The sequence below is a fragment of the Kogia breviceps genome, chromosome 13, assembly GCF_026419965.1.
Source record: "Kogia breviceps isolate mKogBre1 chromosome 13, mKogBre1 haplotype 1, whole genome shotgun sequence".
Taxonomy (NCBI): Eukaryota; Metazoa; Chordata; class Mammalia; order Artiodactyla; family Physeteridae; genus Kogia; species Kogia breviceps.
The window spans coordinates 86,336,702-86,350,697 of record NC_081322.1 but is presented as its reverse complement, the minus strand read 5'-3'; the positions used below and the strand labels follow the sequence as shown (position 1 = coordinate 86,350,697).

The 13,996-nt window shown below is 35.3% G+C and overlaps 1 protein-coding gene across 1 annotated transcript in view; it reads right to left on the bottom strand.

Annotated features, from left to right (window-relative positions):
- Nucleotides 1–13,996, bottom strand: part of PACRG (parkin coregulated) — a 514,653-nt gene that overhangs the window by 427,875 nt on the left and 72,782 nt on the right. The window lies entirely within an intron of this gene.

Genomic DNA, 13,996 nt, shown 5'->3' with positions numbered 1-13,996 from the left:
TGTTCTAAGTCTTGGCAAACACCAATTCTAGATTGAGGTAAAATTGAAAGTAATGGGTTTTATAAATACCCTGAACAGAAAGGAAATAGAATATCATCTTATAGACTTAGATGCTGAGGAAGCCCCTTTAAATTCACTGCTTCAGTAATCAGTGATTTTGAGAAATGGCCATGCTCAAGTGTTCAAGAAGCCAAATCTTTATGAAAGAAGAGCAGAAATCCATATGATGAAAATAGGCAAAAGCTAAAAAAATGAGATTTGTACCATTAGGGAACAATCAGACATATCTGCAAGACATAATATATACAAAATGTACAATGATGCTGATAATAGTAGTGCTTATTACAGCAAAATATTGAAGAAAAGCATTAATACCTAAGGAAAACATTGCTATCCAACAATATGGAATTGGTTAAATTACGGAACACTCTAGAGCTTCCCAAAATGATTTTTAAAGTGCATATGCAAGTTATGACTTGTAATTACTTGAAAAAAGTTATGAAGTATTAGTGAAATGTTGTATAAAATTTGCATACATACATAGATTTGCATATGAGAGAAAAAAAGAGTCTGAATAGTTAACATTAATAATGCAGTAGAGGCTACCTCAGGGTTGTGGGACTATGGTTGATTCATATTTTATTTTTGCTTATCTGAATTACAAAATACAGATAAAATATCAGAAGATTTTCTGTAATAAACTTATTTGTACAATAATTTTTAAGCCAGTATGTACAATGATATGAGTCAGCAATACAAAGGTTTGCAAGATTAGCTATAGTAAGTAAAATTTGAACTTGAGGCACTAGTAGACAAATTGTTACTAAAGAAAATAGAAAATATAAGAAAGCTCTCTTTTTTAAAAGTGAATAAAAAGATAAAAATATTGAGGGAGACAGTGATAGAAATGACAGGATAAAATATAAGTTTACAGTCTACACATATTTGTTCCAAGAAAGGATTTAAAAATTGTAACAAAAATAATAATCAAGTAAGTAGGCAAAAATAAGCTTACTATATTAAAGAAAAGCTCAATGAAAACAAAAAATAAGCATGGTAGCAACTTCTAATTATACACAAATAATGCATTTACCCAGACTGTCAAACAAAATAAACAAGCAAATAAAAACAGATCAAAGGGATAAAAATCACACTGGCCTTAATTTCTCAGCAATTATATATTAGAATACAATGGTGCTACATTCTTCAGAGATTTGGAAGGGACAGTTGTAATTTAAGAATGTTAATCTGAATCAAATGTGTTTCATGTATGAAAATTGAAAAATTATATTTTCAAGATAGTCAAGGATTCAGAAATATTCAACCCATGTACCTGTTTCTTATAAAATTCCCTAAACATATACATGAACAGAGAGAGATGAATCTAAATAAGAACTCAAGAAAGGGGAATTTATGGCTTGAAGGTTTTATGAGTTTTTACCTTATTCAGACTGGAATGCAACCTTGGAAATTCTTCAATAATTTTTCTTATAATGGATATGTCTTAGATTGAAGGCAGAGACTGATTTTATAGTGATTCTGTTGACTATCTTTGTTCATTTTTTATACTTTTCCCAATAGTAAGAAATGTGTTTCATATTCAATAAACCTTTTTCTTAATATCTCTTGCTAGTCTCCAAAAATATATTAACAACATGTTTACAGTGGTGAATCCACTTACTTGGTTGGCATGGTAGCTTCAGAATTGCTTAAGGAGAAGCCACATGTGCCTTGCCCAAAGCAAAGCTACACAGAGACACATATTGGCACATATTTCTTCCAAAGACCTTGAGTAATGACCACTGGAAACTTTAAAATGCATATTAAACTATGGTTATCTATTTCATTGTTGCTCTTGTTAAATTTGACAAAACTATTCATTATTAATACTCTTGTGGCCATTATGTCCATTATTAATCTCTTCTAATTAGGTCCTTGAATGTTCCTTTGGGTTCCTTAAAAATCATCATATGCAAACTCTTAGAGGAAAACATAGGCAGAACACTCTGACGTACATCACAGCAAGGTCCTTTTGGACCCACCTCCTAAAGAAATGGAAATAAAAACAAAAATAAACAAATGGGACCTAATGAAACTTAAAAGCTTTTGCACAGCAAAGGAAACCATAAACAAGACAAAAAGACAACCCTCAGAATGGGAGAAAATATTTGCAAATGAAGCAACTGACAAAGGATTAATCTCCAAAATTTACAAGCAGCTCATGCAGCTCAATATCAAAAAAACAAACAACCCAATACAAAAATGGGCAGAAGACCTAACTAGACATTTCTCCAAAGAAGATATACAGATTGCCAACAAACAAATGAAAGAATGCTCAACATCATTAATCATTAGAGAAATGCAAAACAAAACTACAATGAGATATCATTTCACTGGTCAGAATGGCCATCATCAAAAAATCTACAAACAATAAATGCTGGAGAGGGTGTGGAAAAAAGGGAACCCTCTTGCACTGTTGGTGGCAATGTAAATTGATACAGCCACTATGGAGAACAGTATGGAGGTTCCTTAAAAAACTAGTAATAAGGCTTCTCTGGTGGCGCAGTGGTTGAGAGTCTGCCTGCCGATGCAGGGGACACGGGTTTGTGCCCCAGTCCGGGAAGATCCCACATGCCGCGGAGTGGCTGGGCTCGTAAGCCATGGCCACTGAGCCTGCGTGCCCGGAGCCTGTGCTCCGCAACGGGAGAGGCCACAACAGTGAGAGGCCCGCATACCGCAAACAAAAACAAAAACAAAAACTAGTAATAGAACTACCATATGACCCAGCAATCCCACTATTGGGCTTATATCCTGGAAAAACCATAATTCAAAAGAGTCACGTACCAAAATGTTCATTGGCAGCTCTATTTACAATAGCCAGGACATGGAAGCAACCTAAGTGTCCATCGACAGATGAATGGATAAAGAAGATGTGGCACATATATACAATGGAATATTACTCAGCCATAAAAAGAAATGAAAATTGAGTTATTTGTAGTGAGGTGGATGGACCTAGAGTCTGTCATACAGAGTGAAGTAAGTGAGAAAGAGAAAAACGAATACCGTATGCTAACACATATATATGGAATCTAAGAAAGAAAAAACAAAAGGTCATGCAGAACCTAGGGGCAAGACGGGAATAAAGACACAGACCTACTAGAGAATGGACTTGAGGATATGGGAGGAGGAAGGGTAAGCTGGGACAAAGAGAGAGAGTGGCATGGACATATATACACTACCTAACGTAAAATAGATAGCTAGTGGGAAGCAGCTGCATAGCACAGGTAGATCAGCTCGGTGCTTTGTGACCACCTAGAGGGGTGGGAAAGGGAGGGAGACACAAGAGGGAAGAGATATGGGAACATATGTATATGTATAATTGATTCACTTTGTTATAAAACAGAAACTAATACACCATTGTAAAGCAATTATACTCCAATAAAGATGTTAAAACCCCCCCCACACACACACAAAAATCATCATATGAAACACAGTTTTAACAAAGCTAAAAACACACATGCAGAAGACAGACTGAACTAAAACAATATACTGAAAGTGGTTATCTTTGGATGAATGTTATTTTATGTATACATTTTATTCATTTTCAAAATTTTCTAAAATAATCATCTATTATTTTAAACTATAAAAAAGTCAGAAAATCTAAGAATAAGTGCATACAATTTTCATATACCATACAATGACAAATTTTTTTTACAAACTATTATATATACTATGATCACAACTGGGAAGAAGATAAGACAGAAATACTTTGAAAAATGTTAACAGCTGCATTCAGTGAAGGGTGGAAAGATGACTGATTCATTTATTCCTTCTACTTTTCAATATTTTTTACTTTATAAAATAAAATGTATATATTTCATATTGAGAATAAAACTTTATAAGCAATAATAAGGATAAAAATTTGTATTTTTTACATGAGTTTAGCTGATTATTCTACCAGAATTAATTTTTGCATATAACTTTCAAAGCCAGGATAACCTTCTTTTGATAAAGGTAAAATATAATTTCCTGAAATTTTGCCTCAAATATGTATTAAAATTGATATGATTATTCATTAATACTTTATTTAGATTTTACCTGAAAGAAAAGGAGAAACTTTAATATAACTTCAGGGGGTTGAAAATCTACTAAGTATCTAGAAGCCTCAAATATAAAGAGACACTGACCACTCTAAATAAAAACATCAAACAAACATTGATTTTTTTTTTTTACTCTCATGACATCAATCTGATTCCATTTGTCATCTGTTAAAGAACTTTTGATCTCAAAAGCGCTTCAGTAAAGAGATGGGCTATGTGACAAGTGATAAGACAGAGAGGGAACCATTCATTAAATTACTAATTGGAACAGATATGGAATTTCGCCCTCCGGGCAGATACAGAAATAACGTCAAAGTCCAACTTGTGTCCCCAAACCAGACTTTCTGAAAAGCAGCAATACACATTTTTCGTTTAAAGACTGGAGTACTGATATTTCTGAGATGGCAAATGTATCACTGGGAGGGTGGCAACAATCCCAGTTCTTCATGGGAGAGTGATAGGGTATCTTAGCTGTGGTACCCTTGCGCTGCAAAGACCACGCCTACTTTTCAACAGCAGGGGCTTGTGTAACTTGAAAAGCAGGAGTGATTTGTTTTTCTTCTAGATGTCAGTCCACTGAGATGAAACTTACAGCACTGCTTGTTTCTCTTGGGATGTGAATTGTCTTTAGCCGATGCCTACCAAATCACTGTCACATAGCAGCGGCCGACCTTTCTTTTCAATCTATGCACTTTCCAGGAGTTATAAATCAGTTGACTTTCAAGCTCGATGAGATGGCATATGCCCTAGTTTGAAGAACAGATGGAGGCTTGGGGGAAAATTGTTTCTGCAGGCTTGCTACAAGCAGCACTGCTCCATAAAAGTGAACCATTCACACTAATTTCTCACATAAATTATATAGGCAGCAGGGAGCACCAGCCCATTCAGCAGAAAATCTTTCATCAGCTTTCAGAGGTCATCTAACCAATTTAAATTAAAGTTATTTCTGATACATGGCCGTATTTTCATGCTGTACACTTCTAAGACATAGCAATTCACATCAAATAAAAGAATGGCATTAATTGTTCATGCAGTCCCCTCCTCCAAAAAACATAGAACAGCACAGTAATTGCCAGGAGATTATTGTTTTCAAGACTTCTAGAATAAGCTCTATCTATTAATTAATCACAGAGGAATTAATAGCAGAAATGTGGCAGCTCTCTTGTAGAAAAATCAGGTAAATTGTCACTTCTCTTGTAAAATTTGCCTTACAAATTATACTAAGGCCTGTATCCAAACTCAAACTTTGACAGTTATCAAAAGAAATAGAAGCCCAGGACAATTCCATGAATACATTCATTCTTCTTCATGTGCAACAAATTATTCAACTCAAATAAATTTTCCTATAAGATTTTAAAGATCAATATCGATTTTGCCTAACGGGGTAATAGATACGGCATTAATTTTTTGAATCCTTAAGAAACTGAAACATTAAGAAATTGAAGGCGCCAGAGGACTAAATTATTAATCAAAATTAGAGAGTTTTGAGAACAATATACTGAGGGTTAATGGATTAGGTATCATATCACAGTGTGACTTACTTTAAAATGCAGTAGTGTTTACAGATAATGAGCTATCGTGGTTTGGGGCTGATCTTAATTGTAAGCAAATTAGTGCACATTTCAATAATAATTATATTCAATAAATGTTTTTCCTGGTAGGAAATTATCAGTTATGTCAATGAAAACAGTCACACTGACAGAGCTTTTTATAGTTCATGAATACCAATGCCTCTAAGAACTGAAAAAAAAAAAAAGAGCATACTGGAGAAAAATTTCTGAATAGAGTCACACATGAGTATTAGCAACTAGGGTGTCGATACAGAACTGAAGGTATAGTCCAGCCACCACCAGCAGAAATTTTTAAAACAAATTTAGGCATTTAATTAACTTAGGCACAGCATTTTTTTACTTGGATGTCCAGACTGGACATACATTTTTAGTCATTTAGAAAGAAAAACAAACTTGTCATTTGGGAATTTAAGAAATTTAAGAAATCAGTAATCATTGGGAAAGCATTACGTATAACCTAAGCCTTTTCAAGGTAAAAGTTCAACCTACAGAAACTGTTGCATATAACTCTGGACTGTGCATTCAAATTAACTTGCTGGTGCTGATCTTCTTAATTTGCTACCAGAAGACTTGCCCTCTATGGCTAATTTCTAATCAATGTTTGTTCTTTGAAGTATTTCGTGAACATCTCAAAATATAGATACTTTAGTAACTGTGAAACAAACTTTCTTAGACCTCCCAATTACAAAGAGCCACACCATCATTCAGTACAGGGTCATCACAGATGAGAGTAAGGCCTAGAGAGTGAGACACATGGTCGCGAAACAGTGTCTAGAGAAGTAAAACCAGTTGCAGGATGTTTTACATTCATTCAGTACACATCACTGGGCACCACCTCTGTGCCAGATACTCTTTCAGGCATAGCACTGGGATAAAGGAGTGAACAAACTAGGAATACAGACAGAGTCCCTGCCTTTGAAGTCTTTAGGATATGTCATTTTCATTAGCCTTGCTTTGGGCTCCATTGTAGACCCTATCTGGTTTTCATTTTCTCTCATCTTTCTTATTATATGCTAAATTTCTATATTTTAGAGTTCTTTGTAAAACAACTTAAAATCTTTTAGTATTAAAGTGGGATAAAATATATAAATGAATACACATATTACTTATTGGTTAAAAAAATGTCACCACAACATTGCTATATAAGGGGTTATAAGGTGCTGAGAAAGGGGGATTTGAGGCAAAGTACAAGTCCATTTTGAGCTTTTCCCTTTTTGAGACAATTTGATAGTTTGCGATTTTAGTCACACTTGTCATAGGGTTTTCATTATATCTTGATTTGGCTAGACAGTTAATGTCTATTTCTCATTCAAACCTTTCTAATATCCGGGACATCCTTAAGCATGTTCATAAGAAATTTAGTGGAAAACAAGACTCTCAGTGCATGCCAGTGCATGTCACATTCTGTCATGTCGCACGGTATCAAGGACAGATGGAGAAAGGTAATTTTTACTAATATCTGCTGCAACAAAATGTCTATAAAGTAAAGAAACTTAGAGACACCTTAGTGTAGTTGTAGCTGTTTTCATCTTAGTTCAACAGAATAACTGAATGGTTTATAACACCATATAGTTATTTTTTAAAATCCAATCTATTTTTCTCCAGCTCTTTCTCCCAAGGTCTACATTGAATACTATAAAATAGCATTCTCGCACAATTTTAAAACAATGTCTTGGAATTAGAATTTATAATAAAACAGTGCATTTCATAGTGCACCAGTGATTCATAGTTTGCTCCTCATTAAGTGTGTAAGTAACAAGTAGTATTTCAAGTTCTTTTGAGTGACTACTTGAAGTGATTTCAGATTCCTGCCCAAAATAGGGAGCTAGAATGGACTCCTGGCTCCTTCTCCTGGGAAAATGAGGTGAGGAAATGTGGATTCTGGGAAGTAACAAAAAAAAAGAGTATAAGGAGGAGAAGAGGGAGAGGAAAGAGGAAGGAGAAAGGGAAAGGGGAGGAAGAGGAGGAAGGAGAGGAGAAGGAATATAGTGAGGGTGGAGAGGAGAGGGGCAAGGGGAGGAGAAAGAAGGGAAGGAGAGGGAAAGTAGAGGGAGGAGGGGGAAGAGAAGGAAGGAGAAGAAGATGAGGAGGGGGAAGAGGGAGAAGACGACTCCTCAGGACACCTGAAGGTTGTCTTAAAATGATGGGTGGAGAATGTCTAGTGGCAGAAGCAAGAGGATAGTTCCCAGAAAAGCGGTGTAAACGCCCACATAAGTTTATATTCTCCTATGACTCGTGCTTTAATGCTTGACTTTGGTGCAGTTTAAAGCTCCCTTCCACCAAAGGACCACATTCTACACTTATGCCTTGCTTCAACCCTCCTTTTTTATTATTATTATTTTTTATTGGAGTATAGTTGCTTTAAAATATCATGCCAGTTTATACTGTAGAGCAAAGTGAATCAGCTACACATACATATATATCCCCTCCTTTTCGAATTTCCCTCTCATCTAGGTCAGCACAGAGCACTGAGTAGAGTTCCCTGTGCTATACAGAAGGCTCTCACCAGTTATCTACTTTATACATAGTATCAATAGTGTATATATGTCAATCCCAATCTCCCAATTCATCCCACCCCCCCTCCCCCCCTGGTATCCACATGTCCGTTCTCTACGTCTGTGTCTCCACCTCTGCCCTGCAGACAAGATCGTCTACACCAATTTTTTCAGATTCCATATATATGCGTTAATATACAATATTTGTTTTTCTCTTTCTGACTTACTTCACTCTGTATGACAGTCTCCAGGTTCATCCATGTCTCTGCAAATGACCCAATTTCACTCCTTTTTATGGCTGAGAAATATTCCACTGTATATATGTACCACCTCTTCTTTATGCATTCATCTGTTGATGGACATTTATGTTGCTTCCATGACCTGGCTATTGTAAATAGTGCTGCTATGAACACTGGGGTGCATGTGTCTTTTTGAATTATGGTTTTCTCTGGGTATATGCCCAGGAGTGGGATTGCTGGGTCATATGGTAGTTCTATTTTCAGTTTTTTAAGGAATCTCCATACTGTTCTCCACAGTGGCCGTATCAATCTACATTCCCACCAACAGTGCAAGAGGGTTCCCTTTTCTCCACACTTTCTCCAGCATTTATTGTTTGTATATTTTTTGATGTTGGCTATTCTGACTGGTGTGAGGTGATATCTCATTGTAGTTTTGATTTGCATTTCTCTAATAATTAGTGATGTTGAGCATCTTTTCATGTGTTTGTTGGCCATCTGTATGTCTTCTTTGGAGAAATGTCTAGTTAGGTCTTCCACCCATCTTTTGATTGGGTTTTTTTTTTTGATATTGAGAGGCATGAACTGTTTGTATATTTTGGAGATTAATCCTTTGTCTGTTGATTCGTTTGCAAATATTTTCTCCCATTCCGAGGGTTGCCTTTTTGTCTTGATTATGGTTTCCTTTGCTGTGCAAAAGCTTTTAAGTTTCATTAGGTCCCATTTGTTTATTTTTATTCTTATTCTCATTACTTTTGGAGGCGGGCTGAAAACGATCTTGCTGCATTTTATGTCTAAGAGTGTTCTGCCTAGGTCTTCCTCTAAGAGTTTTATAGTGTCTGGCCTTACATTTAGGTCTTTAATCCATAATTTTGGAAGTCCTAGCCACGGCAATCAGAGGAGAAAAAAAAGATATAAAAGGAATACAAATTGGCAAAGAAGAAGTAAAACCGTCACTGTTTGAAGATGACATGATACTATACATAGAAAATCCTAAAGATGCCACCAGAAAACTACTAGAGCTAATCAGTGAATTTAGTAAAGTCGCAGGATACAAAACTAATACACAGAGATCATTTGCATTCCTATACACTAACAATGAGAGATTAGAAGAAGAAATTAAGGAAACAATCCCATTTACTATTGCAACAAAAAAGAATAAAATACCGAGGAATAAACCTACCACAGAAAACTATAAGATACTGATGAAAGAAATCAAAGATGACACAAACAGATGGAGAGATACACCATATTCTTGGATTGGAAGAATCAATATTGTGAAAATGACTAGACTACCCAAAGCAATCTACAGAGTCAATGTAATCCCTATCAAATTATCAATGGTATTTTTCACAGAACTAGAACAAAAATTTTACAATCTGTATGCAGACACAAAAGATCCCAAATATCAAAAGCAATCTTGAGAAACAAAAATAGAGCTGAAGGAATCAGGCTCCCTGACTTCAGACTATACTACAAAGCTACAGTAATCAAGACAGTATGGTACTGGCACAAAAACAGATATATAGATCATTGGAACAGGATAGAAAGCCCAGAGATAAACCCACGTATTATGGTCACCTAATCTATGACAAAGGAGGCTAGAATACACAATGGAGAAAAGATAGCCTCTTCAATAAGTGGTGCTAGGAAAACTGGACAGCTACATGTAAAAGAATGAAATTAGAACACTCCCTAACGCCATACACAAAAATAAACTCAAAATGGATTAAAGACCTAAATGTAAGGCCAGACAGCCCTCCTTTAAGTAGAAGAAGTTGAGACAATGTGCCAAAAGCTCTGCAAGTTTGAATGACATTTCTTCTGTCTCCAGAATGTCCTCTAGGTAGAGTCTCACCCCACCCCACACTATGCTTATAAGGGGGTATGACTCATATCATAAAATCACAGGAGACTGAATAATGGAAATTTAAGGTGTGGAAACACAATTTTTAAATGTCCATTGCTCATGCTGATTATCTGCTTTGTAACTTATTCAGAAGGGTTGGCTCTTGATCAACTTCTGTTGCTTGTACTCTGGATATTGAACGTATCAGCAACAGAACAAAGTCATGTTTCCGGAAAGTTAGTAGAGTCAAGAAAAATGCAGAAAAGTAAGTGGATTATATGTTTAGAGCAATTAGTATGCTTTGTAATGGATTCAACCATTCACAATCAAGAATTCTTCAGCTGTATTTAGAAAATGCATATTTAAAAATAAAAAAGTATGCAGAGCTTGCCTGATACATTTCGTAATCTAAATTAAATCTATCATCTTTCATAATCATTAACTTGACACCAATAAGTATTTAGAAAATTTCACTACAAATATTTTGCAAAACTTCTTTCATGTTAACCAAGGAATGTATAAGCCCAGCCATGACAAAGATGCACAAATCAGTCTTATTTTTTTTATTTTAATAAAAATTCTTACATAGCTATAGTCTCCTATCTGGCTAGCAGGTTCAGGCATTTATTCTTGACTGTCATTATCTTTTTCTTGTGCTAAATGATTTATTTTACTACATCCTGAATATTTAGAGATTACATATTTACTTTGGAGAATATCTAGAGATATGGCAATAAAAAAAAATAGGCAGTAAAGAGCCTTCATAAAATCCACAAACACAATGAGGAGTCCATCATAAGACAGGAAACCAGCTCTAAATCCTGGGCATACAACTTTTTTTAAAAATTAATTTTTATTGGAGTATGGTTGCTTTACAATGTTGTATTAGCCTCCACTGCACAACAAAATGCATCAGCCATACACATACAGCTATCCCCTCGCTCTTGGACTTCCCTCCCATTTAGGTTACCACAGCGTGTTAGGTAGAGTTCCCTGAGCTATACAGTATGTTCTTATTTTATATATAGTATCAATAATGTATATGTATCAATCCCAGTCTCCCAATTCCTCCCACCCCACCCCTTTCACCGTTGGTATCCATACATTTGTTCTCTACTTGACTGTGATTATCTTAATGTAGAGCAGCACTGTCTAATATGGTAACCATGTGGCTATTTAAATTAAAATTAATTAAAATTTAAAATTTAGTTCCTCAGTCTCTCTGGGGACATTTCAAGTGCTTAATGGCCACATATGGCTACTTGTAATGTATTAGACAGTACAGATGCAGAACATTTCCACCACTGCAGAAAGCTGCATTAGACAGTGCTTGGATCTTTAGTGATACCTCAAGGAGTATACTAAACTGCACATTGTGGCCTTTGGTCTGCCCTGTTGTTTTGACATGTGGAACAAATGACCATTTCATGTGCCCTAAACTATGATGGTAGCTCAGGATGTGGGTTGAGAAACCTAACCCTGCAAAGACATTTGCCTGTCTCTAACTCTTACTTCTATGTTCTGACTTTATTAAGTCATTTATTAATTATTACCGTAGAGTGCCTTTGCTATTTCAAGCATATATGGTGATTTCTAATATGGTGATGATCAGGTCAGCTAATCCAGAACAAAAAGAGGGGGAATTTGAGGTCTTGGGCAGGGATCCTCTCTCAGCAACTTCACAGACTGGAATGAGCCTGAGATGCTGGGAAAGTCTTCATCAGGTTTAGGGCAGTGACTTCTGTCTTTCAGGCTTCTTGAAATTCTGATAAAGGAAATGGACCTCCTTGCCTCTTAATTATACACATCATTTCAGGTATTCACCACTGCCCTTGGAGCCCCAGGGGTGTCACAAGGAGTGTGGAGAGAGGACAGGTATTTTCCTGGGAATCAGAGCTACTCAGGAGCCTTCAGCAAGGGGTGAGCTATGACATGAGATGAGAATTTTGCTTGACCAGGGCTCTGTCCACACACGGCAAAGTACAGTTCAGGGTCTGGGGTTGTTCAGTTAGTTTGTTTTTGTGGGGTGCATGCAGAGCCCTGCTTCCTTCAACATTCAAGGTCCCTTCCTTAGAAATGGCATCCTAAAAGAAGGCCTCTGGTCTTACCAAGTACTGGACTTTCCCCATAGTACATGTGCCAAGGAATAAATATGAATATATTGAGAGACTGATCACAGCCTGTGCTTAATAATTTTAATGTTTTATCTTCAACATTACAGTAGTACAATTGATATCTGGTTGATAAAGCTTTAAAAGGTAGAAGTCTACCGGTTATAGGATAAGATATTTCTTTTAATGTATGCTATTATCCTACCAGTGGCAGCAAATAAATTGCTTCCTCTTTATTCTGACTTTTTAGCTTGCTGAATCAGTACAATAGTCAATAGTAGCTTAAAAGAATTAATATAGTTACTAAAAAGAAAAGCAATTTATATCCCATCTGACTGTGGATTACCAAAGATAAATGATTCATCCTATATTTTTATTATTTTCAAGATGAATTTTTTCTAGTATCTTGACATTTCTAAAAGTTATACGATTATTCAAACAGGTCAAAAAAAATCTATGAATTCTTTTTATTGATAGAATTTTTATGTGCTAAAATTACTTAAAACACCAAAAATCAACTCACTTTTTATAAAGAAATATGGCATATTCTTTTACTCAAAAGGAATCAAGTTCTTAAGAACCTGCACTATGTTATCATGAATGAATTAGTACATAGACAAACACAAAATCCGTCTAACTAATCAAATACAAACAAAACCCCAAATTAAAGTTTTTAAGAATAAATTATCTAAATTAGTTATACTTGCTATAAATTTTTTCTCATTATGCACATTTTCACATAATAAATGCAAATTTTAAGAGAGATGATTAAAACCAGGATAATAATGTCCTTCATTCTCCTAAAAAAATTATGACAAAACTGAATAACAAGGATATCTTCAGATTTCTCTTGCCAATTTTTAATAATTCTAAGTTCAATAACTGGATATCATATGACTGCTCAAGATTTCAAAATGTTTGATAATTATATGAAAACATTTAAAGACATACTAGAAATAATGCAAACAATTCTTTCAGTTTTCCATAAAAGAAGGAAAAGGTTAATTTTAATGAATTTCTAAGCTATTTACTTTGATGAATTCTACACTTTGATCATTTTTATTTTTAACATAAATTTATTTGTTACTAATTATAAACAATCCTGACGTTCACCCTTCAGATACTACTGTGGGACTTTTTTATTACATGGATCAAGTGCTAAATTTAAAATGATATTTGGCAAAGCCTTTTCTTTTCCTTAACCTGATGTGATGCTCACACATGTGCAACTGCTTTTGTTTCTTTAGGCAGAGAAGCCCTTTTAGCTGATAAATATCACCCAAAGCAAAGTCCTTGATAACAAAAAATAATTAAATAGCAGAAGCTGGTTAGAGATCAGCATTCATTTTTCAAATTAAATGTAAAAGCCTTCTTCAGTTAAGAGATTGGCGAGTTTTTGCAAATAACATCAGTGAGCCTTTTAGAAAGAAACATCCACATTAAAATGTAGTCATTAGGCAATACATTTATTTTGAAACCAATTAACCTTTTGTCAGAAAAATGTCGGTGCTGTAATGGTCTCAGCGGCGGAGGTCAGCCTCTAACAGGGCACGTATGACAGCCACTGTGCTGGCTGACACGTGCTGCAGACAGAGAGGAGAGGGCAGCAGTGAGAACCGGCCTTCTTTTGTATT